The sequence below is a fragment of the Salvia miltiorrhiza genome, chromosome 5 (assembly GCF_028751815.1).
Source record: "Salvia miltiorrhiza cultivar Shanhuang (shh) chromosome 5, IMPLAD_Smil_shh, whole genome shotgun sequence".
NCBI classification, from domain to species: Eukaryota; Viridiplantae; Streptophyta; class Magnoliopsida; order Lamiales; family Lamiaceae; genus Salvia; species Salvia miltiorrhiza.
The window spans coordinates 25,969,200-25,985,594 of record NC_080391.1 but is presented as its reverse complement, the minus strand read 5'-3'; the positions used below and the strand labels follow the sequence as shown (position 1 = coordinate 25,985,594).

General features: G+C 35.4%; 2 long non-coding RNA genes across 2 annotated transcripts; one reads left to right on the top strand and one right to left on the bottom strand.

Annotated features, from left to right (window-relative positions):
- The first annotated feature begins 5,298 nt into the window (after nucleotides 1-5,298).
- On the top strand, nucleotides 5,299-6,945 carry LOC131024266 (uncharacterized). The gene is made up of 2 exons (XR_009101723.1): nucleotides 5,299-6,333; nucleotides 6,647-6,945. It is a non-coding gene; the product is annotated as an uncharacterized LOC131024266 (long non-coding RNA).
- A 1,435-nt stretch (nucleotides 6,946-8,380) lies between these two features.
- LOC131024265 (uncharacterized) lies at nucleotides 8,381-15,542 on the bottom strand. Its single transcript, XR_009101722.1, has 3 exons — nucleotides 14,336-15,542; nucleotides 10,303-10,449; nucleotides 8,381-9,406 (listed from the first exon to the last, which is right to left on the bottom strand). It is a non-coding gene; the product is annotated as an uncharacterized LOC131024265 (long non-coding RNA).
- Between the last annotated feature and the right edge of the window lie 853 nt (nucleotides 15,543-16,395).

The window sequence follows — 16,395 nt, the reverse complement described above, 5'->3', positions numbered from 1 at the left end:
TGTTTCATCTGTATCAGGTTGTAAGTTGAGAATCGATTGACTAGTTGTTGCTTAATGCTTTCTCAAGCATGAAGTAGTATGGTTCCTCAAAGTAGTGGTGTCATTTTTTATTCGAATCAGCCTTTATTAGTGCGCCACACCGTTTGCATTTCCTTTTCTTGACCTTATTATCCCCTATTTCAACCATAACCTGAGTATATGCATCCCAAACAGTGAACCTTGTCCTTGAACTTTTTCGAACCTTTTTTGCCTTTGATGCTTCAACTTGTTAACGTGAGTCTTCTTCTAATTCACGTACTTCAACCTCCTCAAACATATCATCGTCTTCAATTCTAAGTCTATTACTAGCATGTTGTGTCATTGATTATGATTCATCTTGAACATTCTCCATCTAATAGAGAAAAACAAGAGGTTAACCATGTAAGTCAAAAACCACGCAAATTGGTGAATACTTAAACTTAACGCATCAACATACCACCAATACCATTCAAGTAAATTCCACTGATAAATGCAATCTATTAAGCACACTTATCATTGTGTGGTACTTTATAGTAAATACTCTTTCTATTTTAGTATAATAGACATATAATCAGTTTGGTTTCCTGATATTTATTTCTCTTGTATGTTTGTTCTCTTGATTGAGATAAGCGCACTCGATTTTTAATAAGTATCGATCAGCTGATTCAGCTGCTTTGGCGAAGATTGGAAAAAGTTAGTATCATTCAAACATCTTCTTTAAAAAAAGCTCAAATTTAAATTTCTAATTCTATAAGCATTTCTTTCAAGCTAAGAAGGCAACTGGCTTAATGCATTTGGTGTGTGAATAATCTCAAAAAAGTTATTCTTATCCTTTTAATGTGAATAGTTTCAAATTGATGACATGTGCTTTTAATTTTACTCGAACAAATTGATGACTTGCTTTCCTTGATTTGCTTGTAAACTTCAATTTTACACCCCCCCCCCAACTTCCATGCTCAAGTCTAATACAAATACTCAAAGTAGTATCTAACAATTTAACCAATATTCAACGTCGTGAAAAGAACAACATTCAAGTTCATGCTCTAGTCCACTTTTTCTCATCAAATTTTTACAAATATTTCTCAATTACACAGGCATAAATTCCACCAATCATGGCTCCATAATCAATCATATAAGCAAAACCAACCTTTCAAAGGCTAAAGGGATTGTCGCCGCTGGAGCTCGGAGTCGGAGGCGAGCAAACGCGGGGACTGTTCGGTGACTAGGTCGATTTGTCGCAACTAGGCGTCTTGCGTCTGTGTCTGGTGCGGCGGTACTCCGGTGGGAAGAGGCGCAGTGGCGCCCAGGAGGGAAGAGGCCCGGCCACACGGTGGCCCGGTGGGAATAGGTGGGGAGTGGATGCGCTGGAGGGGAGTGGAGGTGGGGCGTGTTTCTAATTTTGTGAGTGAAACTAGGGATGGCGCGAGAAAGTCTGCGACTGGCGCGGCGGCACTCAGGTGGGAGGAGGCGCGGCCATGCGGTGGCCCGGTGGGAGTGAGAGGGAGTAGATACAGCGCAAGAGTGGATGTGCGACGTGTTTCTAATTCAATGTGAAACTCAGCCCTAAACTGAAAGTCTAAATTTATACAAAAATAATCAATAAATAAGTATATTATTTAATTATTTTTAAACTGATTAATGCGATTTAATCGGCCGGTTACCGATTAAACTGAATAACTAGTATATCTAAAATTTACTAACCGATAGCCGTACCGAACCGGTCAATTTCGATTATCGGTTAATCGATTAACCGATTTTTCGGTTCGGTCACGATTATAACCGAATAACTGAATACTCGTTTTTACCACCTCTAATTGTTCGCTATTTCTTTACACGCCGCAAGTGTACAGGTGCAATTGTAGTAAGCAAGGTCGTATTCACAGAGACCAATTAATATTAATTCTTATCCTAAATTATTATTATCTATCTGGACAACATAATTGAAGGTTTCATTTTAAAACTAAGAAATATAAATACTGGAAAAACAAATAAATCAAGCTGCAGGGAATAATCAAATAGAAATAAATTATCTCAAGGTAAAGGTTTCAACAGATTGAAAATCTCAACAGATTCAATTCAACAATCAAGATAATTCTCATAGGACAATCTCAAAGCTAGTCTATACCCACTCCTATGGCGTACAAACCGTGGATTACATGCAAGGCTACCGTCCCCGGATCACACTTCTAACATGCAACACCTAAAAGTTCATAGGATTAATATCCTCACAAATACCAATTCCCTTTAGAATTAAAATAAATGTGTTCTATGTTTCGTTCAGGTAATAATTATCATCTGCCGATATCAAATAAAAACTCAAGATTATGCTAAATTGATGATCAGGCAATAAAGCAAACAACAGGCACAAGAACATAAAAAGGATAAATAAGTCTGATTAATTGAATCAAAACTGTCAAGAATCCAAATCTATTTACTTCCTAAACCTTTGGATAAAAGATTACTAGCTACACATAGACATATGAACTAACAATGGAAAATTAATAATAAACATAAACATTCACAAATAAACCATAGAGAAAATATGTGACTCTTCAGTCTTGCTCTTGAGGTCTTCTCCATCTGTCTTGCAACTCTCAGGAAAAGTAGAATATGATAAAAAGGTTTCTTCATCTATATGTTTCTGGGAGTATTTATATGCCATAGGTCTCAAAATATAGGTCAAAACCGTGTAGGATCAAAAACTGAAATAATAATATAAAAAAAAACGCGCAAAAACTAAGCAATCACACTGCCCGAGGCGCGGCTGCGCGCCCAGCCCGCATGCGGCGCCGAAATGCCCGACGGGGTCCTGACAACTTTGCGCAGCAATTTTATTTTGGCTCGTTCTCTCTCGTCTGAACTCCGATTTATGATCCGTTTGCGCTCACGAACTCCTATCGAGACGAACTACAACTTGTACAGACAATTCTTCCAAATTCTGATTTATTATTTCTGAAAATTCGTTCAAACAACAAGGAAGTGAGAAATTCTTGACCATAAATCAATATAAGCTCAAATAAACCATCAAACACACAAAATTCTCATAACTAAACATCAAATATGACACACCAAGAGGTAAAAATGCATGTTTATCACTAGTGAAAATCAATAGTTGTCCCAAACACATAGTTTCAATAAATTATAGCCAAAATTAAGTGTTTTGAACGGAATTATCCATTCATCTTCTCTCTTCTACGTAAAAAAACACATAATATCTCTCATTTTTCTTCACTTTCACACTCTCTCTATCTTTGAAACCCTAGTTCATCTATCGTGCCTACATCGCTCTGAAGCCCTAATCCTCTCGTTGTGCCACCAAAACATTTTCTACGATGCACCGCTACCGATATACTCCCATCTACTCTATTCAGCTTGTCGTAACTTTATAGAGCTTGTTTTAACTTTATTTGGATGAGACACCGATAAACGTCCGCTTTGTTCAGTGAACTAGGATAGGGTTTGTGCCATTAAGATGAAGGAGGGTTGAGCTTGTCTAATAACGTAATCCTTCAAATACTCGATCCTAATATGGTGTGTTTGGTATCCATGCTTAGAAATAGTGTGATTAATAAAATCAAGATAAATAATATAAAAAAGATGAGACAGGGTCCATGCCTACTCTCACAAACACTTGACCAGTCCGTTCACCCACAAACACACTATCACAAGGTGTACACTAATACTGGTAGGATATCTATCCGCTCAAGATCGAAAGTCGATTATAAAATTGACAAAGCCAATACAGATAGATATCATACACAAAATTAAAATATTTATGTACTTGAAATATTTCAGTTCAAATGCTTTTGAAAAGATTATCATTATTCAAACGTAACATTTAACTTTGTTTAATAAAGTTCACTCGATTGCAAAGCTTTGCTATTAAGAGTAGTGATACTTTTGATAGCCCTCACTCCCACACTTGACACGTTCAGAACAAGGGAAATTTCTCAACTAATAAGAAATGTACAATTTAACTATGAAATATATCCTAATCAAATAATTGTTATTCTAATATAATAATTCGAATAATTCTAATAGTAATCCAGAATGTAGGATTAATAATTCGTATTAATAATTTCGACACAGGGCATCCACTTCATTAATTAATTAAATCCACTATAACTAAATTCACAATTTAAGATAATTAGTATGCCATCTCGTATGATGTACATATCATGATATATTTATTTATTTAAAAAATTATAAATTATGTAAAAATGTCATTATTTATGAATTAGAATAATTGATAACGAAAAGATTATAATAATTTAAATATTAGTATTTGACTTAAAATAATGCATAATAACAATCTTATCAACTTAATGAGTATAAGATTAAATTTAAGGAGTATTGTATAATAATTAAATTTATAGTTAGTAAAGAAAATAATTGAAGTCAATATCCTTTTGAGCAAATAACACTAATACAATCAATATAACAAAATTAATAATCATCATTTAATATAATAATTTTGGGCACTTAAAAATCCAAACTGTATTATTAGTAAAAGTTTATATTTAAACAGTCCAAAACTAATTAAAATATCTAGAAAAATACAAATAATATAATAAGAAAAATATAACAACAAATATGTTTATATAAATAAATAAATAATTCATATATATAATTAAACAAATCTGTATAATATTTTAAACTTTATTTTTAAGATATATAACTTAATTTTTTATTTTCAAATTCAAATTAAAATTAATACAAAATTTCTTCTCCTTAATTGCATTAAAATTTACTATAATTTAAAAATATTTAAATTTAAAAGAATTATAATTAAAAATCTATGTAAAGTTTTTTGAATGGAAAAAAAATGGCATCTACTTTTTTTTACCAACAAATGAAAAAAGAGTATGATGTTAAACATTAGAGATAAATGAGAGCGAACACAAATTAATTTTGACACTTTAAACGATAATGACTCATTCATTTCAAATTTATTTTTTTTATATTTAGATCAAATTAAAGATCTTTTCGTAAGATTTAATCTAATATTCATATTAAATATTTTTTAATGAATCAAAGTTAATAATTTTTTTAAAAAAAATAAATAGAAAAAATAAAAAAGAGAAAGAAAATTTGGAGGAAAAAAATAAGAGAGAAAAATTTGGGATAAAAACTCCTTTTTTATATTATATATAGATATAGATAAGTCCCAGTAATGAAATAATTAATCCAATATAAATTAATACTCAATTTGGGCTAAAAGATTAATTAAAATACATCCTAAATAATTAACTAATAGAAGTGGTCGTAACTAATTAATATAGTTGAACCCAATAATTTATTTAAAAGAAGCTCAACTAAAAATTAATGAAGCCCAAATAAATAAATAAATAAAATTTTTGTTGACCCATACAGTTAATTCAATTAATTAGGCAAAGCCCTAAACAATAAAAGAACTTATGATCCCAGACAAGAAGTCCAATAGAAATTTTGGGCCCAAAGTTGAATTAAGCAACATTTGGCCCAACTCTCTCTTTCTCTGTAACAGAAAACACGGGCACCACACTCATCTCTCTGGCGACGTCGCCGCTCCTCTCCCTTTCTTTTCTTCACCCCCTCTTTGTCTCTGGCTGAAAAACACACACACACATGAGCCCTAAATCCCCAAATTAAAATCTCCTCTGAAACTGCCTCCGCCGCGTCTCTCTTGGGCGACGTATCCGGAGAGGCCATCGGTCCTTCGACGCAGTCACCACGCATTGCTCCGGAAACCGTAACTCGAAGCTGACAAAAGGAAAGACTCGACATCTTCCTAGCAAAAACCAGTTCAAAATTCAATCTTTCACTGTGTAATAGGATTTCTATTGTATTTCATTTGTTCATTCTTGTGATTTGTGGAATGAAGACTTATCATTTGGTTTAGATGGTGTAATGTTTGTTACTCAACAGCTCACCTGCGCAGCGCAAACTACAACATGTGGCATCGATCGATTAGTGATAGAGTCGCATCTAATTTTGCTCAAACTGTCAGTTTGTGAATGCTGCAAGCTATGGCCGTGGCAAACATAGATTTCTATGCACTAAATGTGGAAAATTCAACCATATATACCGTTGACAAGTGTTTTGAGATTATTGGTTATTGGGGAAAATTTCCTGACTTGAAGAAGGATCTGCTGGTATAGCTACTAGTGAAGGATATTATCAAGGATCTTCAAGTGCCTCTTGAATCATTGACTAATGATCAGTGTTTGCAGCTGAAAACCACATCATCTTCATCTCAATCTTCTCAACTTCCTCAAGCTACACCTCCACCGAATACATCAACCTCTCACAACAGTAGCACTTGAGCTTTTAGTGGTACAATTTCATCTCTTCTTTTGTTGGTAATGTCCATTTGTCTTAATTTTCTTGGTTATTAGATTAGATACTGGAGCTACTCATCATGTGTGTTGTAACTTATCTATGTTCAGTTCATCTTTTAAAGTTCAAAACTCATTTGTTAGTCTTGCTAATGGTAGAGAAAGTAGGATCAGTCATTTTAACACCTCAGCTTCACCTACACCATGTCTTATATGTTCCTACTTTCAGCTATAACCTCATTTTTGTTAGTTGTCTTACTCATAGTTCTCAGTGTTCTGTCATATTTACTCCTACTTCATGCTTTCTCCAGGAAGTTTCACAGGGGACTCGGATTGGGAAATCTCTATGTTTTGGACACTCATCTACTTGTTCTTGTTGTTGTACCTGCTAGGATAGATGGTGTTTCTGCCAATCCATATATCTTTCAATAAACATCAAATCATGTCAATACAGTTATCTCTTCAATCTTGTAATCACTCTATTTGTGAGATTTGTCCATTAGCTAAGCAACATAGACTGTCTTTCTCTGTATCTTCTAGTAATGCTATAAACATCTTTAATCTTATACATTGTGATATATGGGGTCCTTATAGAACTCCCACAGTTCAAGGTTTCTCTTACTTTCTCACAATTGTAGATGGTCACTCTAGATTCGTGTGGACTTTTCTCTTGCATTTTAAATCTGACGTCCAATCTGTTATGCCTCAGTTCTTTCACACTGTTTCTACTCAATTCAATAAACACATAAAATTTGTTAGATGTGATAAGGATACTCTTAATGGTGTATTCAGAAAAACAACTTTTACTCTGCCACGTCATCTCCACATCAAAAGTTAAAGTTATGAATTTGTCTCTACAACAATGTACCTAGTAAAGCAACTTCTAAATTGCCACATCAAAAGTTAAAAGCTCATTTATATTTCTATTTATATATTTTCCTATTTAATTAATCAAAATTTAGAAATATTATTTAATTTAATTAATAAAAATGAAAATACAACGAATAACTTTCAAATCACCATTTATTAAACAGAAAAAAATAGTCATTCACTAGTTAACAGCTATTTACAAAATCAAAAGTTTGAGAATGAAAAGAAATGCACCAATATTTGTTAAATCTAAAACAATGTAAATATTCATGCAGAATACTATCTCTTCAAAATGTAACTGTACAAAATTAAAACAATTGTAACTGGTGGGACCGCTGCCACGCAAGTGTGTGCTGCATAGACCAATAACAGGTTGCGTGCCTTTAATTGCTCAATATTTCCACACGCACATTTTTCAAGAAGTTGGCTTCTTTCTGCAGTAGTTAGCTTTGTACCTAATGCCTACTCAACATTCATGCAATGGTGTGGAGTTGAAGCTTCTAGCTTTTTACAAAGGAAATAGTTACCGTTGGGAGCACCCTAATGAACCAGAGTTTAATCTTCCTGATCTCTACTCCAAATTTGGTACCTTAGTCCAACATTCTTGTGTTTCCACACCTCAACAAAACGCAAAGGTTGAGAGAAAACATCAACATCTGTTGCAAGAAGTCTTCTATTTCAGTCCCACTTACCCATAAAATACTGGGGAGAATGTGTCCTTACAGCCTCATATATCATCAACAGAATACCCTCTTCGGTATTACCTAATCATCTTACTCCTTTTGAAGTTCTTTTTCAGAAATCTCTCAATTACAATCATCTTAGAGTTTTAGGATGTTTGTGTTTTGTTTCTACTCTTGACAGAGATAGATCTAAATTCTCTCCTCGTGCATCTAAATGCTATTTTTGGGCTACCCTCTGTAATACAAAGGTTATAAGGTTCTCAATCTAGATACTAGAGTCATCTCCATAAGCCAAAATGTAGTCTTTCATGAGTCTGTTTTTCCATCCTCACACTTGTCTCCTGTGTCTTTTCCTTCCACTGATTTAGATAATGATCATATCACACATGATAATGTTACCCATTTATCTGGTAATTCATATCAGTTTCATAATACCTCTTCATCACCCATATCCTCCACTACCTCCCAACATACACCTCCATCACCAACATCACCACCTATATCCTCTACATTCTCACAAATTGAACCTTTATCACCACCATCATCTCCACCGTCTCCACCATCACCACCTCTTATTACTACAAAATCAGGGAGGGTAATCAAAACCCTTTCACATCTTACTGATTTTGTATGTAACTTCGTTGTTTCTACCTCGTCTCTTCATCCTTTAAACCAATATCTATGCCAAATTATCTCTTGTTTTTCTTGCCTTTATTTGTTGTGTTACTGCTATTCCTGAGCCTTCCACATATGCACAAGTTGTTCTTTATCCTGTTTGGGTCAAAGCAATTCAGGCTGACTCGGATGCTCTCATTAGAAACCACACATGGACTATTACCAAGCTTCCTCCTAGTAAAGTTGTTATTCGTTGTAAATGGTTGTTTAGAATTAAATTATTAGCCGATGGTGTTGTGGAACGATATGAGGCTCGTTTGGTAGCTAAGGGATAGACTCAGCAAGCAAGTGTTGACTTCATTGATACGTTTTCACCTATTGCTAAATTGGTTACAGTCAAGTTGATGGTTGCTCTCTCTTCTATCAAAGGTTGGTCTCTTTGTCACTTGGATATCAATAATGTTTTTCTGTATGGTGACCTTACTGAAGATATATACATGGAGTTACCAGATGGCTTACTCAATCAGAGAGAGAAATATCCACCCAGAACTGTGTGCAAACTAACTAAGTCTTTATATGGGCTTAAACAGGCTTCTAGACAATGGTATCTAAAATTCTCTTAAGTTCTTGCTAAATTTGAACTGCAGCAATCTGCATATGATCATTCCTTCTTCTTTATGAAATCTGGTGAGAGTTTTATTGGTTTAGTGGTATGTGTTTATGACATTATGCTAGCCAATAATGATACAACATTGGTGGATCAATTTAGGGATTTCTTAGGCCAACATTTCAAATACAAAGATTTGGGTATTCCCAAGTATGTCCTTGGAGTTGAGATTGCAAGAAATCCTACTGGCATATTAATTTGTCAACGCAAACATGCAATGGATCTTATTCATGATGCTGGTCTTAGGGGTGAGCATCGGTTCGGTTCGGTGCAAAACCGAACCAAAAACCTAAAACCGAAAATCGAACCGATGCTCAAATTGGGCACCGAACCGCACCAATCATAGTCCCAAAACCGAACCGAAACCGAACTAGAAAAACCGCCGGTTTCGGTTCGGTTCACCGAACCGACCACAATTTAGGCTGCCGGAAACTGTTCAATGACGGCACCGCTGGGTTAGGCGCAGGCAGATGGACGCGATGCTGGAGGACTGCGGACGCCGGAAGATGGGTGCGCCGCTGGAGGCAGGGAGGGACGCGTCTGGCGGACGGTGATGGGCGGACGGTGCCTGGTGGACGGCGCCGCTGGAGGCCGAAAGTCAAAGCAAAGACAAATCTGCTCAAGTTAATAAGCATCCACCACCTCAATTTCTTCACGTTCCTTCTTTCAGAAATTAAAGCATCCAAATAAATTCATGGAGATGAGAGACACAGACGGTGCCTGGTGGACGGCGCCGCTGGAGGCCGGAAGAGCCGAAGAGGCGAAGGCGATGGGCGGACGGCGCCGGTAGGGAGGAGGAGGACGTGCGAAATGGAGGAGGAGGAGAATTGAGAATTCTGATTTCTGAAATCAGTGTTGCGGCGCAGCAGATGTTAGGAATAGGATTTAGGGTTTTTTCTTTACAAAGTTAAATATCTATTGTAAAATATAAATATTTAATATAATATTAATATTAGTCGGTTCGGTTCGGTGCAAAACCGAACCAAAAACACAGCACCGAAACCGAACCGAAAATTTTAGGTTTTCATCTTTAGGAACCGAACCGAACCGACCACCAGTAGAATTGGCACCAAACCGCACCAATAGGGTTCGGTTCGGTTTGGTTTTGATTGTCGGTTCGATTTCTGCTCACCCCTAGCTGGTCTTACTGGTCGTAAACCTGCATCTACACTTATGGAATCTGGTAAAACTCTCCAGCAAAAGGAAGGAGATTTTCTTGCTGATGCTTCTAAGTATAGAAGATTGATTGAAAGGCTTCTTTACTTGTGCGTTTCAAGACCTGACTAGGGCTGCCGCCGGTTCCGGGCCCGAACCGGCGGTTCAGGGTCGAGAATCCGGCGAACCTGAACCGGCCCGGATGAAATGTAAAGGGCCGGTTTTCTGACCCTGAACCGGCGGTTCCGGTCCGGGCCGAAAACCGGCGGTTCAAGGGCCGAAAACCGGCGGTTCCGGGCTTTATCCTTTTTTTATTTTTTTTGTATTCTTTTTTATGAAATTAAATGATTTGTGATGAAATTTCAAAATTCTAATTCAACTTAAATCTTAAAATATATAATATAATTATATAAATGACTTGTGTAGAAAATTTAATGATTGTGAATTGTGATGAAATTAAATGATTTATGTCATACTTTTATTCCTTTTATGCAATTAAATGATTTATGTCATATTTTAAAATTAAATGACTTGTGTTGAAAATTTATATTTTATGAAATTAAATGATTGTGAATTTGTGGTGAAATTTCCAAATTTTAATTCAACTTTAAATATAAATTATAAACATGTGTTGAAATCGAAAATATAAACATGTAATAGTTTTTATGTCATATTTTTAAATTAAATGACTTGTGTTGAAAATGTATATTTTATGAAATTAAATGATTTGTGATGAAATTTCAAAATTTTAATTCAACTTACAATATAAAATATAAACATGTGTTGAAATCGAAAATATAAACATGTAATATCTTTTATGTCATATTTTTAAATTAAATGACTTGTTGAAAATTTATATTTTATAAACATGACAATTAATATATTTTTAACATAATATTTTGTTATGTCATCTTAATTCTTAAGTAATGCTCGTGCTTTTTTTTTAATTATTAAATTACTTGTGTTGAAAATTGAAATACAATAAAAGTACAATAATTCTAACACATTGACAATCAAAATAATGCATAAAAATTGAATTTATTCTATGTATACAAAAAATATTATATATGGATACAAATTACAATCTTCAAAATTGAATAAGTAAACAAACTAACACTAACTAAATAACTAATTCATTACAAGTTTACAATAAATTCCGAAAGAGAATTGTCTAACAGGGGGGAAAAAATTAAAAAAATAAAGGGTTTGAGCTCAATTTTAATATAAATATTAAAATTGAGTGGCCTACGTATCTTCATTGAATAATGAAGAATCAAATCCCACGTAGTTCTTTTACCTTAACTTACCTAATCGTAGTCCTCGCCGGGCTCGGATCGTTCGGACTCGGTGAATTCATCGTTTGGGCTCTCGTCGGCTTGATCCCATTCATTCTCTTGTTGTCGCAACTCGGCTTTGGACCAATCATCAAGCAACATGGTGGCCTCCTTGTTTCGAGGATCCATGGTGCTTCTTCTTTCGTCCAAGACAAGCCCACCAACGCTAAATGCTTGCTCGACGGAGACCGTGGAGGCCGGGACCGCGAATAACTCCTTGGCCATGGTGGCGAGTATGGGATATTCCCTCTCGTGCGTGGACCACCATCTCAAGACGTCAAATTGTATACCACCTACACTTTTGAAAGCAAATGTACTAGACAAATATATATCTAGCTCGTTAGTAGTATAGCTCCTTTGTGTATTCATAAATGAATAAGCGGCTTGAGCCCATTCGTTTTGATCAAAACTACTTCCTAAGGTGGAGGAGCCATATTGACCTTGTGAACTAGCAGTGCCACTTGAAGAGTATGAGGGGTTTGCAAGCATATATTTTTGTTCGTAGTCATTAAACAAAGTTCTAAGTGTGTTATCTATTCTATGTTTAATATCATCTAAGTTGGGAAGGTACCATTCTAGCATTTCATTGTTTCCTAATCTTGACTCATAGATTTCTCTAAAGGTACCATAATAAATTTCTAATAAACGATAAACACCACCAATTTTCATTGAAGGATCTAAAATCTTAGCAATTAAAAAAACATCGGGAATTTCAAGAAAATATTTAAGCCACTTAATGATCATTTGATATGATACATCCTTCAAATCGTTTTTTTTATAACAATCATTTAAAGCAATACCAATAAACATGCAATGTTCTAAAACTTTAATACTAGTACAATAATAAACACCGGATAAATCCGTGGTAGCATTTTGAAAAACCTTTGAAAGTTGAAATAAACTACCACATTGTTTCCAATAAGAGGGCAATAAAAGCAAGTTAGCCTCGGGAGTTGCTCTAAAAAAATCACATAAATGCTCAACATGTTCCATGGTAGATGCAAGCATGCCAAATGTTGAATTCCATTGAAACATAACGAGCCATGTAATCTCGAGCATTTTGTTGGTCATATTTCCATAAAACATTACCTTGTTCATTACCTTGTCGTTCGAAAGCTTCGGGATGTAGTTGAGTTTGAGTTGTATGGATTCCAAACTCGACAGTGTGTTGCTTCTCCATGTGCCTTATGAGGGTGCCATAACCCCCTCCCGCTTTCCATTGATAAGTAGCGTTGCAATAGTTGCAATAGGCAATGAACCTCTCGGGAGCATTTGGAGCATCATTTGGATGTGGTGGAGCGGGTTCCCTCCTAAAATGTTTTATGAAAATGTTAGAAGAAAGTGTTTTACTCTTACCCTTACCCTTACCTCTAGTGGGTGGGATTTCCTCCTCAACGTTGTGACGTGCTTGCTCGGCTTCCTCCTCCGCCTCTTGTTGTCGAATTGTACGTGCATATTCTTCATCCTCCGCTTCTTGAAGTTGTCTAGCATATGCTTCATCGGCAGCCTCCCGGCGTGCGCCGAATGGTCCTCGTTCAACTGGAATTTTCACCCTTCTCCTAGAGGATGATGATGGAACTTGAACATTTTGAGTAAACTCGTAAGAAGTGGGAGTGCTATCAATATCTTCTTCGTGGTCGACATTGATAGACTTGCCACGGTTACCACGACCATGAGACATGATAACAAATAAACAAGTAGAGAAGAGAATATAGATAATAGAGGTTAGAGAATAATAAGCAAGAACAATAAAGTAAATGAGCAAGTGAGTGTAGTGATAGTGTAATTGAAATATATAATATAGTATAGTATAGTATTTAGTACTTAATAGTAGTACTAGTAGAAATATAATGTAAAGCAAGAACAATAAATTAAAGGAGCAAGTGAGTGTAGTGATAGTGTAATTGAAATATATAGTATAGTATTTAGTACTTAATACTAGTACTAGTAATAATATAATGTAAAGCAAGAACAATAAATTAAAGGAGCAAGTGAGTGTAGTGATAGTGTAATTAAAATATATAGTATAGTATAGTATAGTATTTAGTACTTAATAGTAGTACTAGTAGTAATATAATGTAAAGCAAGAACAATAAAGTAAAGCAATTGAATAAGCAAGAGAATAGCTAAAGAATTATAGAGCAAGAGCAATAGCACATAAAGAATGGAGGAGAATTAGAAGTAGAAGAGAAGAGAGTGTAGAATTGTTAATACAATGGAGTGATTTTGAAGGTGGAAGAAGGGGGCTATTTATAGATAAAATTGGGTGGGGAAAAATGTGAATTAGATAAAATTGTGTGGGGAAAAGTATAATTATAATGTTGAAAATTTGAAAAAATAAAATAAAAAAGAAAACAATTCAAATTTTGAACTAAAGAGTGAAGAAGGCCGGTCAAGGCCCTAGGCGCCTAGGCTAGCCCCCTGCCCCCCTGCCGCCTAGTTGCTGCCTGCTGCGCCCCTGCCCCCTGCTCTCCTCGGCCCCCGCGCCGGAACCGGCGGTTCCGGGCCGGACCGACGGTTCAGGGTTGGGGGAAATGTGAACCTTAACCGGCCCGGATAACTGGCGGTTCGGCCCTGAACCGGCCCGTCGGTCAACGGTCCGGGCCGGAGCCGTTGATCGGCGGGCCGGTTCAAGGCTGAACCGCCGATTCCGGGCGGCCCTTGGCAGCACTAGACCTGACATCACTTTTGCGGTTCATAACCTCAAACAATTCTTAGCCAAGTCATGTGTTGGCCATATGTAAGCAGCAGAGAGGGTACTTAGATACTTGAAGAGTACTCTTGGACATGGAATTATGCAAGTTCTTCAATCATGGCTGCTGCAAAGTTTGATACTGAAAAATTCACAAGGAAAATGACTTTCCCGTCTGGAGATTGAATATGAGAGCAATCCTTACACAACAAGGATTGTTGGGTGCTCTTATTGCCAAGAAGACAACAAAATAAGAAAGGGAAAGTGAGAAGCATCTTGAGATGATGCAAAATACGCACAGTGCTATAATCCTTTGTCTTGGATACAAGCTAGGTGCTGCGCGAAGTGGCTAGGGAAGAGAGTTCAACTGGGATATGGCAGAAGCTGGAGTCACTATACATGACTAAATCCCTAGCCAACAGAATCTACATGAAGAGGAGGTTGTATTCCTACAAAATCTCAGATGAAACAGACATTCTAGATCAGTTGGATGAATTCAACAAGGCAGTAAATGATCTAGAAGACATAGAAGTGCGATTAGAGGATGAAGATAAAGCTAGATCCAAATCTGCAGATGCACTCATCAAAATCCTCAAAATCTGACTTCTTGTGTTGTAAACTGATCCTTTGCTTCGCGGTTCTCACAGACGGCGCCAATTGTTATGACTTGGTAAGCAATGTGATCTCCACAATTGGAAGAACATCGTACTCAACAAATCCAGCAACAAAACATTTACAGAAACAATTATCAAGAACTAAGAATGCAGAATTGTAAAGGTTGACATATGATTTACGTGTTTCAGCCTTATAGACCTACATCCACGAAAAGAACAATCGAAACTCTTTACTAAACAATGATGGAGATTGAGTACAATACAACTCTTGAAAAAGAAAGTAATCAGAGCTATCAAGCTGAAACACACCAGCTACTACGATCTCTCAACTCTATCTTTTCTTTTGTTGTATCTTTTCCCTCTCAACTGCACAAAGAGATGAATTACAATGAATGAATGAGATAACAAACTCTAATATCTGCAAGCTAAAAGATAACTAACTCAGCTATAGATCCATATAGAAGACGCGTGAGAAACAGCTGATCATAACTCACTTGAGTTAGTTAAAACTAACTTATGGAACATATAATCCGTTGTGTACTCCCATTCGTGCACTCGGCTGTTGGACCAACATACTGTTGAACATATTCTCTTAGTTAATATTCAAATTATAAGGTCACCATTCATCACAATTACGCACAAGCAAAATTATGGAAATCAAGACTAATATTTAATCGTTCACTTAGCATATAAGATGTACACTTAATCATGTTTATGAAATGCAAAAATTTCTAATTGACCTTTAAATTTATCATCGACTTAAATAATAAATTCTATTATTTTATTCTCCATCTCAAGTATTCGACTCGTTAGGCATCGAGGATCTATTCTTGTTAAAGAAAAATTATTCTTAAGTACCAAGATTACGGACATATCTTAATATTATATCTCTAAAAATAATGTTAATATCGGGACAAAAATTTAAGGTGTTATAATTGTGGTTAAAACCAACAACTTTTTTCTAGTGGGAATTCAATAATATCAATCATCCAAGTTTCTATCTTAATAATAGAAATTATTGTTGTTTGGATTTATATTATCACATATGCCTTGTCTCATCTCATGTATGATTTGGGCCATAATGAACTAAGCTATTCGTGAAGTTTGTTCATGCTCATTTAATGAAGTTCGTTAATTAAACAACTCAAATTTGAATTTAGTAGTATTCTACTTATTAGTTCGTGAGCAGACTTACATCTAAGAAACTTTACACGTTATAAGAAAATAATTATATATATATATATATATATATATATATTATGTCATTATAAATAAAGTAATTTATCTATAATAAAATAACTAATATTTTGAACATAAATCTAAACTTAAAAAGTTCTTTTAGATTCGAATAAATTCGTGAGCATTAAAATATTAAATAAACTAGTTTTGCTCCCTTGCGATGCACGAGAGACATTATTTTTTTAAGGGTT